Source organism: Eschscholzia californica, unplaced genomic scaffold (genome assembly GCF_041429995.1).
Source record: "Eschscholzia californica isolate CP2 unplaced genomic scaffold, dmEscCali1.0.p SCAF_5, whole genome shotgun sequence".
Taxonomy (NCBI): domain Eukaryota; kingdom Viridiplantae; phylum Streptophyta; class Magnoliopsida; order Ranunculales; family Papaveraceae; genus Eschscholzia; species Eschscholzia californica.
This window is the reverse complement of record NW_028238472.1, coordinates 36,983,613-36,999,422: the sequence shown is the minus strand read 5'-3', so window position 1 is coordinate 36,999,422 and position 15,810 is coordinate 36,983,613.

Sequence of the window (15,810 nt, the reverse complement as noted above, 5' to 3'; positions counted from 1 at the left end):
AAAACACTTACAAAAATTAGAGAGGTTTACATGATTATAAACAAATTTTCCACGTGAAAGTATACAATATTAAGAACGTCTCAAGTGATCTGTTTTGTTTGACATGTTTGTCTTTAGGAATTATTTGAACCGAGTTGGATGAAGAATACAACGATATAGTAAACTATCAAAATTGGTTTCAGAATACTTATAAGATTTTAGAATTCTGTAAAGAATTCCAAATGATCTTACATAAAAAATGAGCTCCAAGCTTCCGTCATGGATTCCTCAATCCTTTTCTTATTTACAGTCTCGTTGCGGATTTGACAATCTCTTATTTTTCTTTTGTGTGAATACTTTATTTTTTAAGTCCTCATCCCGCACACTAAAGTTGGACGGATTAGTTCAATATGAATTCATTTGTTAATTAGCTTCACCGTATACTCCTTCATTTCAAAACCCACCCTAAAAAAATGAACCATTAATAAATCATATACCAAAACCACGAGAAAGGGTGAGAAAACAATAAATGACAAATTGTGTAAAAATAGCTTATTACTACAATTTCATAAAAAAAGATAAGTAACATTAAAGCCACAAAGCCATTGATGATTGCAAGGTGTTCAACAAGGGTTCAGGAACTTAACCTTGACTACATTATCATCGAAAGTGATAATATCAATCTAATCCACCACATTCAAGATAGTACCAACGACATCAACTGGCAATCTGTCCAACATATGGCGCAACTCAAAGAACTCTGCACCACATTTCAGCACATCCAATTCCATTACAGCCCGAGAAAGACAAACATTCTGGCCGACGCACTAGCTAAGTGGGGGAGGAAAGAAAAGATCCAGCGAACGTGGTCTTCGATAGCTACCATGAGACACGATTTGAAGTTGTAATTTGTTTTCTTTTCTTTTGCTCGTTCTTCTCAACAAAAAAAAAAAAAAAAAAAACAAAAAAAAAAAAAAACAAAATATTTTACCATTTTGAAATATTTATGAATCTAACCTCATATACATATAGGCTATTGATATGAACCATTTTATGAACCTATAGCCATTGATTGGGAAGTGTTCAACATGAAATCCATATACCATAGTTATATAGCCAATTATGAACATATTTTTTGAAACAAGTAGATTCAAATTAGTATAAGATTATACATCAGAGCTAACAAAATATTAACGATTGAAAAAAACTAATAGTCAAAACAAACACATTCCCCAGTCATATTGTTTGCTGCAAAAGATGAACATGTAAAACAAATGAGTTTTTTTTTTTTTTTTTTTTTTTTGGAAGTCGACTACGATCTAACGTATGTCGTTACATTTGGCACTTGATACATCATAGATGTGATAAGCTCGATAACCGAGCCACTCAAACACTAAGAGAACCGGGCCTATAGCCCAACAAGACATGGCCTAAAGCCCAACAACATTATTTACACCCTAATAATCCCAATTCAAATAACCAAAGATTTCACTTTATCTGAGATTCGAACCTGAGACCTCCAGGGATTTCTGGAGTTTATGTCAACACCTTGGAACCACTTGGGCTACCAACTGTTGACAAAAAATGAGTTCTTTGTTAAACTATTACGTTCCTCCATCACGAATGGAGAATATAGTAAGAACGGCAGGTCAATTAACTGTACAAGAAAAAAAATCCCAATTCATAATAAATTAAATAGAGAAAACCAGAGAGCCCTAAGCATTGAAGTGAAGAAAACCAGAAAACCCATAAATTTCCAGTCAATTAAATGTAAGAAAACAGAGAACAGGGCTGTGCGGTGCCCAGTGCGGGCAGGGCGGCCGCACTGGGCCCCCCACTCACAGTGGGCCCAAAAAAATTAATTCCCCTTCCCAAGTTTGAAAGTCAAATTTAATTTTCTCAAAAAGGGGAGTCAAAATTAAAGAGGCAAGCAATTAGGGTAACCTTCCCTAAGAAAGCAATTTGGGTAAATTCACCCTGCCCCACTTTACAACCATGTCTGACGGTCCCTTCCAATTTTTCTCTCTCTACCTTGCTCAGCAATTAAATTTGGATAAACTCACGGGCCCCACTTTACAACCATTAGGGTAAAGTAATTAGGGTAAAACCTAGGAGTATACTTCTCTTTCTCTACTTTCTAGTTTCTTTTGGTATTAGAATTTTTCTTTCTAGTTTTTTTTGGGCTTTTATTATTTATTATATTTTATTCTCGATCTATTTTTTATTATTATTACACATTACAATATTGTTTTTTCTTCTCTCCTTTCTTATTACAAATCATATCTTTCCATTTGAAAAAATAAACTCATCTATTTCCATGACGACTAAATTGCTTATCAAATTGATTAGTCTGTTAGAGTTCTTAATAGTTAATTTTTTCTTAAAAATTGTGAGTGGAACAATTCTTTCATTAGCTTTGCTCAACACTGAAAGTGGATTCTTTGACAAAATTGATTACGAATCGTTAGTTGATGATTTCGCTTCAAAAAATACAAGGAGAAAAATTTCAAGTAAATTTTTTTTGTTTCGAATGCCTCTTAAATTCATTTTGAGTAAATAAATCAACAATCAATTATCTTTACATGGTCAAATTATTTTTGAGCGTGTTTATTATTTTGTGTATATTTTTTTTTATATTTTGATTATACAGAAGGCCCAAACTAAATTTTGGCACTGGGCCCTCAAATTCTCAGGCACGGCCCTGACAGAGAATCCTAAGTTGTACAATGGAGAAATCATGAGTTTAACATCAGAGACTAAAATCAGAAAGCAAACTTGTGATGATAAAATCATCAAACCCTAAGCTTAACAACTGAATTGAAAGACCAACAAATAAATTAATACGGAAACCGCATCTTTGTTCTCTGAAACGCCAGAAAACCCTAAACTTGTGATGATATATCACAACTTTCCAAACACAGTTAAAAAGGGGCTACTACTGTAGGAAACCGCATCTTTGTTCTCTGAAACGCCAATTTATAGATTTCAATTTTTTTTATTTTGTTTCTAATGACCATATTATAAATTTTGGGAAAGGCTTCTAGACAATATCTCTTATTAAATAAGGATGTTTGTCCCAGTCACCATTTTCCCTTCTGTTTTATATAATAGATTTTATTGAAAGAGAAAGAGATTTTAATTTCTTTTTTTAACTTTTGAAATTTATTTTGTTTCTTTTTTTCTTAAATTAGTTATTTTATTTCTAAGAAGGAAACAATTATTGTTTTTTAAATTGGTAACTTTATTTCTACGAAACACTTTATTTTAAATTTTGAGAAGGGTTTCTAGACAATATCCTTTATTAAAAAATGATGTTTGTCCCAGTCATCGTTTTCCCTTTTGTTTTAGAGCACTGACACTTGTATCAATCAAACGTTACGAAATTTATTGTTATATTTTATTGAGAGAGAGAATTTTTATTAGTTATTATTTTTTTTATTTTTTTTTTGTTTTTTTTCTCTTAAATTAGTTATTATTTTATTGAGAGATAGAGATTTTAATTTATTTTTTTAACCCTCGAAATTTATTTTGTTTTTTTTTAAATTAGTTATTTTATTTCTAAAAAGGAAACGATAATTGTTTTTTAAATAGGTAACTTTATTTCTACGGAGGACTATATTTTAAATTTTGAGAAGGGCTTCTAGACAATATCCTTTATTAAAAAAGGATGTTTGTCCCAGTCATCGTTTTCCATTCTGTTTTATATAATAGACTAGGGTATATCTCGTGCCGTAGGGCACGGACACTTGTATCAATCAAATGTTACGAAATTTATTGTTATATTTTATTGAGAGAGAGATTTTTATTACTTATTATTTTTTGTTTCTTTTCTATTAAAGGGTAGTTATTATTTTATTGAGAGAGAGATATTTTAATTTCTTTTTTTAACCCTTGAAATTTATTTTGTTTCTTTTTTTCTTAGGGATATTTAGCGTTTGGGTCAAGGATAAGTACTGGTTTTAGTGTTTAGGTCACAAGTTTGTCCGTTATAGGGTCTGGGTCACGGACTAACCATTGACCACGTTGACTAATGACGCAGTTAACTAGCGTCATTAGTCAATGGGTCAATGGTTAGTCCGTGACCCAGACCCTAAAGTCGGTACTTATCCTTGACCCAAACACTAAATAGCGTTGTTGTGAGCCGTTCCAAAGACGGAAATAAATTTGAACGCATTAAAATCACAAAAAGGATTTGAACATCAATTCTTTCAGGTCTTAAAATTGATGGATCAATTTGGTCTTTGTTGTTCATAGTAATCACCATGATTCTTTCTTCAACCAAGTAGAGAAAATTTCGTCCATGAAATTCAAAATTCCTGATAAACTTATAGATGTTGATTTCTCATTCAAATATAGATCTAAATCTTTAATAAAAATAACTAATCGTTTTGTTGTTTGAAGAAGAAGCATTTTTAGGTCAGAATCATCAGTAACATTTGATATATTTATATCGTAGATATCGTAGTTCTGGAATTTAGCCATGGCGGAAACGAATGATGATTTTCCAGTTTATGGAAGACCGAAGAAGATAGCTTTGTTTCCAAACAAGACGTAATCGATGATAAAATTGTTTTAATTTAATAAAAGATTCTAGATCTGATTTTACCTTGTTTTTTAGATGTGAATCCATGGCAATTGTATCGAAAGTTGTTAGATGAGTAAATGAACAGATCTTCACCTTTGTTTTCTGAAGTTGGGGGGTTTTCCAGGGTTCTCGAGAGTTAGGGTTTAAGAGAGCTTGAAAAGAGGGAAAGAGAGAGAGATATGACCGGCAAAAGCTTGGCCGACACGGGAAGGAGTTGAGCTCGGCTCATGGAAGGTGGCAGCAGCTTGGATGTTCATGGAAGCACCCTCGAGTTTGGGATTTCAAGGGACTAACTCGGTTTTCATGGCAGCAACAAATGGAACTTAGAACGGCTCACATCAGCTCGTGTTTAGTGTTTGGGTCAAGGATAAATACCGGCTTTAGGGTCTGGGTCACGGACTAACCATTGACCATGTTGTCTAATGACGGTAGTTAGCTATCGTCATTAGTCAAGGGGTCAACTGTTAGTCCGTGACCCAGACCCTATAACGGACAAACTTGTGACCTAAACACTAGAACCGGTACTTATCCTTGACCTAAACACTAAATATCCCTTTTTCTTAAATTAGAATTTTTATTTCTAAGAAGAAAAGGATTATTATTTTTTAAATATGTAACTTTATTTCTACGAAGGACTATGTTTTAAATTTTGAGAAGGACTTTTAGACAATATCCTTTATTAAAAAAAGATTTTTATTTCGTAGAAGGAAAAGATTATTGTTTTTTAAATAGGTAATTTTATTTCTACAAAGGACTATATTCTAAAATTTGAGAAGGGCTTCTAGACAATATCCTTTATTAAAAAATGATGTTTGTCCCAGTCATCGTTTTCCCTTCTGTTTTATTATATAGATGTTGATAGTGATGATCGATATTAGCATTTAGTTGTTTATGTGAGATAAAATTACAAGTGAATAGAATATCAAATTTAATGTTAGCCCATCAGAAAGGGTGGACTACCAAATAAGGCATTAGCACAGATACACTGTTTATTAAAACCTAAATACAATTAAGAGTTTTTATTAAGGACCGAGTGTCTTGATCATAAACCACTATTGGGAGTTTCTTCATCAACTTACAACTCTCTCTACCGATGTACCAGATATCTGCACACCGACGGTTGACGACGAGAAGACAAGAAAGTGAAAGAAGCTTTAGTTGTGTCTTTGTTATTATAAAGGCCGCGGCTTTGGGGAATAAAGAAAAGTCTCTGGGGAATAGAGAATTAGTCAACTTAGAGGACATATTTCTTTTTTAGCCCGAAAGTAAATTTGATTGCCTTTAAGTCCTTAGTCTTCATCTCTTTCTCTTCCCAAAAAAAAAAATCCCAATGAATACAATCATCCAAAATTTCAAATTACCTGGTACGTCCCCTCTCCAGCTCGGAATGAGGATCATTATTTACCTGTTTGTATTGCCGATATACAAAAATGTCATTTTCTCACTCTAAAAGCCTCAATCACTACTTCCCCCCATTATGTACATTCGTGTGTGATTACAGAAGGGAACACAAAAAATAATATTCAATTAACCATTCCTACTACCTACATAACCAAATAACAAACAAATTTCAATTTTCAACTATAACCTACAAACATAGAAAAAAATTCAATCAACACATAATAACCCTAAATTTCCAATTCCAAATCAGTTACCAACCTATCTTCTAGAATACCTAACATATGTCAAGACAATTGCATTCAAAACCCCAACTTCTTCAATAAGATCATAACTTTCTTCAGTAGTTTCTTTTATCAAATTAAAGATTGAATTGAATAATAAGATAATCCAATCATAAAACATATTAACAGTTTCAATTGATTTCTCACGATTGATTTTTTAATATGAGGTCTTTTATATCATGATTTTCCCATATATATTTATATATTAAAAACTCTTAGATATGTATTAAAAACACTTCAAAAGATGAAAGAAATGGACCCAAAAAATGAAATTGCAATAGTATAGAAATAAAAAGATGGATTAAATACTTGTACAATTGTACTCTCGAACTCACATAATTGTAGAAAAACCAAGGAAAGTTCTAAAAGGACGCCATATAATTTGTTTGGCCCACCAAAATCCCCATGAATTTTGCCCTAAAGACGGCCAAAAGTAATAATTACACGCGCGATATAAATAAAGCCACCTAGAAACCAGATGGTTTTGAAGGCTATGTGAGTCGAACTCGCGAGCGCCCTTGCCAACTTCGCTGATTGGGGTTTCGTGTTAACTATATGTCTGTAAATAAATATATAGTAGTAAACAAAACTTTACATATATGAACCCTAGTGGGGGGGGGGGGGGGGGAGGGGGGTCAGTGAGGGCGCCCTGCCCACACCCCCACCGCATGACCATGCTCTCGTGGGTTTCTCTTTCACATTCATGGCTTGTTTGTCAGATAGAAGGGTTTTAGCTATTAAAACCAAAGTAGTATTCGAAATATGTAAAAAGAACAAAAACAGACATTTTAAAATTACTTTGAGTCAGCTATGCCACCTGAGCTGTCATGAGAGGTCGGCACGAGTCTCCTAGGCAACTTAAGCTTTGTCATGACTTAAAGGCCACCAGAATCCAAAAATCTTCGAAGCATTCAAAACACTCAAACCTTCTGATGTCGAAAATTGGCTCCCGGTTAAATCATCATGAAAAAGGGAGTTGATGCATGACAGCCTCCGTTATGATGGTATATTCTGTTTAGAGATGAGGGATTCCTCTGTTCAGCTTTGCTTCCTTGATCTGCTTCTTTAATCTTCTTTGTTCCTTTGCTCCAGCTCCTTGCTCCAGCTCCTTGCTCCTTGTTCCTGTTCGTCTGTTCCCGAGGGGGGAAAACCCGCAAAGGGTTCGAAAACCGCTCCGACGCTCAAGACGGTCAGGGTGCTCTTTGCAGTAAAAGAATGAATATTGATTGATCCTTTTGGAGGGGCGAGTTGTGAGAACTCTGTTTTTGGGGGTGATCCTTCTGGTATGAAGAGATCCTATTTTTGAGAGAGAGAATATGTTTTTCCTCTCTAGCGATCGTGTCCTATGAAGGACGATGTGGGAGGCCTTTAATTATAGGCGAAGGTAGGCCGACTGTGATTAGCGGCGGTGGTGAGGCGGTGACCGTCAACCCGTAATAGAAGTTACCTCTTTTGCGTATCTAGGGTTTTTCTTCGAGTCTATGCCTGATCTTTGATAAGTGAAAGTTCCTAAGTTTAAGGATACTTCGTTTTGATATCTTGTCAGAGTGATAGACTCTAAAGGGGAAGTTTCCTCCTTTAGGTACCTGGAGTCCAATCGGGCTCAAACACTTCAAGATGTGTAACCGACTGAGATCTTTCTGGAAAGTCCGGGATTAAGTCATTAGGTCGCACAGCGCTGATATCTTTCCAGTTCTGGGCGTAAGATATGGGCCGAACCTGTGGAGACCCTCCTTATTCCTTTAGAGATCCCAGGGCTGATCTGTCCATGCCGAGGGCGTTTTGTGCAGAGCTGGTTTCTTCTGGCCGACCTCCCAGTTAGGGGAATGTGCGGTGGACCATCAGGGGTTTTAGCTGTCCTACTGCCTTAAGCCGAGCTGTTCCGAGAGACTTCTGGTCTGATCTTTGACTCTTAAGACGTTAGTCAACGTCTGGACATTTTATGCATCATCAGAACCCATTATCACCATGTTCGGAGATGGAAAAGGAAAATCATCTGAGGAAGCAAAACATGAGAGACACAGATGCACCAACTAAGAAACCAACAATCTTATAAGGGCTCGCAGGCACAAGGTGCTCGACAAAGGCGTTGACGGAGCTCGACGGGTGAAGCGTCATCACTAGAGACGCGACAAGACCACAAGAAGTTCGTGTGGCTGTAGTTGAGCCAAACCTAGTTTTTTAGGATGTGATGATAGTGCACGATGCAAGACTATAGCAATAGATGAAGAGATTGGCGAGCCGAATGCAGAGCTAGTGAAGAAAGAAGAAAAATTTTTATGGTACAAAATTTTGGAGGTAATTGTTTTGTTTATCTTTTGTTTCCCCCAAGTGCCCCAACATCATTTCTTCTTTACTCCTATAACGGTTGCAAGCAATCTGTCGTTGTTAGCAATCTTTAACAGTTTTTCCTCATCTTTCTATCTCCACCTATGGTCACAGCCATTTCTCCTCTCTCTCTCTCTCTCTCTCTCTCTCTCTCTCTCTCTCTCTATATATATATATATATATATATATATATATATATATATATATATATATATATATATCCGCCGACCCCTCCATTTATCTTTCTTCTCTCTCTTTCTATCTCTTTTTCTCTATCTGTTTAGGTGCAGGGGACCTCCCCTTCGTCGGAAGAGTTGGAGAAAGAGTGTTGGGGGAGGGAGGATAGAGAGAGTAATGAGGAGAGAGTAATGAGGAGAGAGTAATGATGGTGGTGGTGGTCAGTGCTGGTAGTCGGAGCTGGTGGTCGAAGATGGGAAGGGATGAGAAGAAGAAAAGTTTTGTTGTCGCATAAAATCTGACGAACTCCATAGTTTCTCTTTAAATATTGTGCATCAGAAAAATTTCTTGTTTCTCCGAAGTCGCCAGACTTTCTAATGTAATACGTAATCACTCTGACACATTTCCATTTACAAGTTAATGCATTGCACTAATTTCTTGTACTAAATACTTTTTGTAAAATAATCCTATCATCTTGACAAAAACTACTCAAGTTTAACTTTAGTTGTTACGGTTTACCTATTACTATCACTATGGTATGTATTTGGTACATGGATTCGGAACAATATAGTTTTTTTTTGTTGAAAGGAACAATATATAGTTGATAGAAAGATTCTCCCATTGCTACTTTTAACTAACTTTTGTATAAAAATTAATTAAAACTTATTAGCAACACTTTAATAATAAATAAAATGATTTAAAAACAATAGAATGAGGGTGGGGGATTGAGGAAGGGCTAAGAGCATCTCCAATGGGACACTCAATCTCTAACACTTAGAGTGCCACATATGAATTTTTGGGGTTTTTGTTAAAAAACCATTTCCAATGGAACACTTTGTTAGACACTCTAATATGATGGGGACACATTTATTATAGGGTGTCTAGAGAAAGAAACTCTAAAATAAGATGTCCACTTGAGACTCTCTAAGTGTTATTTTAAAATTCCAACCAATAAAAAACTTTGCTTTTCAACTATCTTTTATCCATTGGATTGAAGAGGGACATGTATATTAAGTAGAGAGACTTTAGAGATCTCCATTGGAAGCCAACAAAAATTAGAGTGTCTCTGTGCTAACATTTAGGAAAGAGAGTCTCTATTGACACTTGACAATTAGGATTTACAGAGTGTTTGTTAGAGTGTCCCATTGGAGATGCTCTAAGACCTAAGTAAGATGTTAGTCACTTTCGGCGAGCGTGGTAGTTGATAAGGGCACTTATGACAAATGCCCCCATAAAAACACTTGTTAGCTGACTCAGTCCTCCCTCGTAAAACCACGTGGTCCCGATTCAAACTCAATGTTCTTAACAACTTCTAAGTCCACCTGCTCCCAGTTGTTGTCTTTTGACTCCAAGTCTGCAACTGAAGGCCTATAGTCTCATCTCACGGCTGATGGCTCAACAGCTAGAGACCAACTGATTATAATTTATTTTGTTTAGGGTTAATTCTATTTTGGTCCTCCAAATATGATCATCTACCAAAATGGCCTCCGAAAGATGAGCAACTTCTAAAATAGACCGCTAAACTAGTTATCCGTCTATTTCTCTCGGTTCGACATTACCTGCCAACTACTTCCACTACCAAACTCATCCTTCAACATTTACTATTTGTCCGATATGAGAGAAATTTAATTTATATTTATTTGCAAAGTGAGATTATGTTGGATTTTTTAGTCGAAAAACTCCTTTATACTATCACATTTCTCTCCCTACCTTCTCTTCTTTATCTCAAAACATAACTTCCAACTGCTTCCCGAACTAGTTGAATTCTAACCCCATCCTATGCATTCAAGAATAACAACAAGTCTTTCTTCGATGTCCATTATGGTTACCTCTTAACTACATTGATGATTCTTCTCTTTTTCTTTAATGCGAAATCTATAGAGAAAAAATTTGAGGTCGCACGAAATTCAGAATTCTAAGTTTTCAATTGTGTTTGTAATGGGGGTTAGAGTATGAAGGGGCATCTTTTATTTTGCTTGGTTCATTTTAAACCCAAATATGCTTTATTCTAATTAAGTTCATTGATTTTTTTTTTTTGTGATATCCATTTATGAAATAAAATCATGTTTTTAGATTTTATCCTTCAAGAAATCATTGTTTAGTTTTCTGGAAGATAATTTGTTAGCTGAAACCAAATGCCCTAATTTTAATCAGTTTCATTTCTCATGTTAGTTATTTTGAAATGAAGGGTCTTCTTTGATGTATAAGAAGAAATTGAATGGGAAGTGGTCGAAAAACGTGGGGGGCAAGCTGAGGATGCTGTGGAAAATTGTGTTTGATAGTTTATCGTTAGTTGTAGCCATTAATCAGGGTCGTCCCTGACTTTTCGATGGCCCGAAGCGAGGTCTGAAAATGTGGCTCCTTCTATCAAATTGTAAAACGTTTAAATGTATTACATGAAAACCGAAAATACCGCAAAATATTTTCATCATATTTATATAACAAAATAGTGTTTTTGATAATTACAATCACTGAAATTTTGTTCTTCTTAAATTTTTCGATGCTCACTAATAATCTTCGAATAATCAAGACTCCCAGCCATATCCTTCTCAATAGATAATATAGCTAACCCGCTTAACCTTTCTTGCGACATAATAGATCGAATATAAGACTTAATCAACTTCAACTTAGAAAAACTTCTTTCTGCAGAGGCAACAGTAACTGGTATCCTTAACATAATTCTATAAGAAATCCATGTGTTCGGGTAACAACCTTTCATATCTTTCAAAAAATCTAGCACTTGAATTGGTCTTTTGATCTCATTTGGTAAAAGACGCTTCAACACTTTCAGTTCGAAAAATAAGTCTAGTTCGTCTATGTCATATGACTCATTATGCAGAGGCAACAGTAGCTGGTATCGTTAACATAATTCTATAAGAAACTCATGTGTTCGGGTAACAAGCTTTCATATCTTTCAAAAAATCTAGCACTTGAATTGGTCTTTTGATCTCATTTGGTAAAAGACGCTTCAACACTTTCAGTTCAGAAAATAAGTCTAGTTCGTCTATTTCATATGACTCATTATGCTTGAAAAAGGTTTCAAGGCAACCACATGAATCTATGAAATCACTATCATCTTGGGAGTTTAACTTTTTTAACTCAAACAGAAAACAAAATATTTCCCTGTACTTATGAAACTGACCAACTTACAACAAAAAACAATATATTCTGTTTCTAGAAATTGAATAAACAGTCTGATTTGGCACTTTGGCTTGAAGAAAAGAAAGGATATTGGGATTTCATGATTTGGATATTTAAAAAACATTTTTGTTTCACAAGTCAAACAAACTGTTGTATCCACCATTCATTTAAATATCATCAAATTGGGTGGCCCTTTTTACTTAACATTTGTTAAATGGGCCCTTATAATTTTTTTAGATACTTGAACTTCCTATATATTTCTTAAAGAAATTAATGTCTTAGTGGCCCCTAAAAGTCGGTGGCCTGAAGCGACGCTTTGTTCGCTTTGGCCCAGGGCCTCCCCTGCCATTAATGTGGAATAAGAGACATAAACCCTTCTGCAAAGAAGAAGCGTATCTAGAAAGAACAAGAGATACTATAACTCTTTGTGGGACGAAATTAACTACTAATGTGACTAATATTTCTAACAGAGTAATACGTGAACAAATCACCAATATTCTTGGCCGCATTAATCTAATGTGAGGCAAAGTCAAATATTGGTACATAGAAGGAAAAAAGATTGAGGTCAACTAAAAAAGATTGAGGTCAACAAAAAAAAGGTCATAAAGTCCAATATTTTTTCAACTTTTAACCAACATCCGGTGAATTATAATTGATTATTTGTAACTTTATACACTAAAGAGATGATGTAATCATAAAACAAATTTATTTTGAATATATACTAATTCACTAAGGGTCTTTGATAGTGTGAAAACAAGGTGGGAAAGTCGATTTTCTTACGAAAATCGATTTCCACTGTTCGATAGGAACAAAAAAGTGTGAGAATAAAATTCTAATAAGAAACAAAGATTGGAAAACACTTCAAACTATTTTACCACAAAATTGATGGTAAAATGATTTTCTCATGGTTGGGAAGGCGGATCTTTCTCTTAACCAACTTTCTCTCCCCCTCTCACACACGACCAACAACAAGCAATAGTGATAGGTAAAGTGGAAGATGATCATCTTCCCTCTCTCTCTCTCACTCTCTCTCTCTCTCACATATAACCCTTGATCATCATATAACAATTGATCACTTCTCCTCTAACCAAATCACTTCTTCTCTTAGCAAATCACTTCTTCTCCTTTCCCTCTTATCATATTAACCCTAGAAACTTCATTTTGATTTTCAGATCGAAATTATGTCCTACATATATGTATTTGAAGAACAATACTATTCTTGGGTTTAACAAAGTTGAACAACAAATTTATTTGAACAACAGATTGGGTTTAGAAAATTGAAGAACACTTCGGAATTGAATATGCTTTATAACTTTCCTGCATTAGATCTTATTTTAGTGCAAATAATATACTCCATTATTTAGGTTGTATTATATTTGTACGAAAAGATTGGCCTTCAAGAAAAAGAAAAGGTATAATTTGAGGAAAATATTCAGTAAACTGTTAACCAAACAAGCCTTTAAAACCGAAAGTGAATTGGTTGTAGAGGTGGTAAACTCAATTACCTTATTAATAAAGAGTTAAAGAAGATATCTTATTGTAATCCATTAATTTGAGGGGGTAAGTATAATTACCAATTAAATAAGGATATGTCCTTCAATTGATTTTAAAACTTTCAAATTGAGTTAAACTTTTTAAATTCTAAATCTTATGGTTAATTACTCAACCAAAAAAAAAAAAAAATCTTATGGTTTAGTGTGGATTGCAACCATAACTTCAAGGGTGAATAATGATATGTAGAAAGTCAAAATGTTGTAAAATCTATCCAAATCCCAACCCAAACATATCCAGGGAACTAAAAAAAAAGATCCAGTAGGCTTAAGAAGAAGTGGCCAACCACTGCATCAAATAGAGGTGCACGTCGTCTTAATAATTTTATGAAAAAAAGTTTCTAATGGATCAAAAAACACATGCAACAAATGAAATAAGAAAATGACCATACACCAAATATAATAGGAATGGGAGTACTCTTTTAACAAAAAAAAAGAAATAAATAAGAATGGGGAGTACTAAGTGTGGACTTACTTACATGTTACTTTTTTTTTTTTTTGATGAAGGACTTACATGTTACTTAGACCCACAAATAATATCAGATCAACTACAGATGGCCACCTTTTGTTGAATAATGTTAAAGGTAATAGGCTTTAGCTTTTTAGTTGATAAATGATGTTTGGTCAAAAATGTGAGCAGGCAAGAAGCAGAATGTTAATGTGGCTGATTCTCATTGGTCCAAATATATGGAGAAAAAAATATCTTGATCAATAGGAACCGTTCGCATCAACTTTCAGGACGATTGTCGGTTTTCATTTTCGAACCCGATATATTTTCTCTTTATAATTTAGATTATAACTGGAAAATAAAAAGAGAACGCTTAGAAAGGTAGGACATTAAAGCTAAGGGGTGAGGTGAGCCGAACCAAGCCCCATTCTAGACTCTATCCTCTTTTCCAACTTCTGGCCATTAAAAAATTTATAAATACATAATTTTCATCTAAACAACTACTAGACATTTTCCTATAAACTTTTTTGTTTGTTGAAGAGTCATTTTCCTATAAACTTGGGGATGGAGAAATCTTGTTCATTCATGGCAATGGAAGGCATTCAAAATTGGTGCAACTCATCAGCCAGTAGAAGTATCCGATTAGGTCGTCATCAAAATGACATATCATCATACATGGCAAACAACATCGAAAACGAAGATCTTCCAAAGGTTAATTATTTTAAACTAACCCGATCATCAAGTACAAAAAAATGGAAAGTGTTTTGGAGAAAAATAAAGAAAGAAAAGAAGAAAATTTTCAGTTTAAGTTCAAGTTCAAGTTCGGGTCGAGTTACATATGATCCTAATAGTTATTTAAAGAATTTTGATCAAGAATTGGCTCGTATTGAACCTGAAAACCTATCTCGATCATTTTCAGCGCGATTTGCCGATCCATCAAAGATTTATCGGAGAAATGAATTCATTATGGTTTAATTTGATTTAGGGTTTTAATTAGTATTTTTTTTCTTGTTTATAGCCATTAATAATGTGTTAATTACGGAAGAATTTCATCAGTGTAGTTGTAAACAAAGTTACGAGTAGATAAGAGAATTACATCTTTGATTGTACATGTGAATTCTAAAAGATTTTTCTTTTAATACAGCTGGTTTTGTTTCTATAAATTTGGGTCTGGTTGAATCTTGGGACATTCAAATTAGGTGGCTAATGATATTTATAATTAGTGGATTTTATCGGTAATTGCAGAGTCGGTCAATGTTAACGATGATATTCCTTTAACAACGACACTCTTTAACAACAAAATCATGCATAGAGGTTTTGTGTTCGGTTAATAATCAAAGTGGTGACTTACGATTTTTTAGGTACAAATTAGATCATAAAAATCTGAAGTGTCCTTTTCCTTAAAATTTAATTTGAGTAGGAGTTATGCTCTTTTAAGTAAAGGGGCTTTATTTTTCTTTAATGTAGCTAAAGGGATTTTGTGCTGGGTTAAGAAAAAAAACGGGAAAAAAATATATCATTGGAGAGAAACAAGAGTGCAATAGAAAGGTTATGACTCAAGGATAACGGTGAGAAATGGATTATTTGGGTGCGTAACACTCAAACTTTTGAGTCTGAAGACTAGACGAGTCAGAGTTTCGAGCAGAGCTAGTTAGCATTTCAAACTGGTGGCAATCGAGAATCAGATATCATTTGATGCCGAAGTTGAAAATATTGTTTATTGGTAAGATGGGTAGTTGAGACGGGCCGATGCTCAAGTTATACGAGTGGGTGAGGCTTTTTTTGGATGAAGCCCAATCCCATCCATCCATCCATCACGGGCTTCAGGCGGTCCATTTGCCTACCGGACCCTGTAATTGTGGGCCGGGCTTGGGGCTTGATTCCAAGGCTTTAATTATAGAGGAGACCCTATTTTGTTTT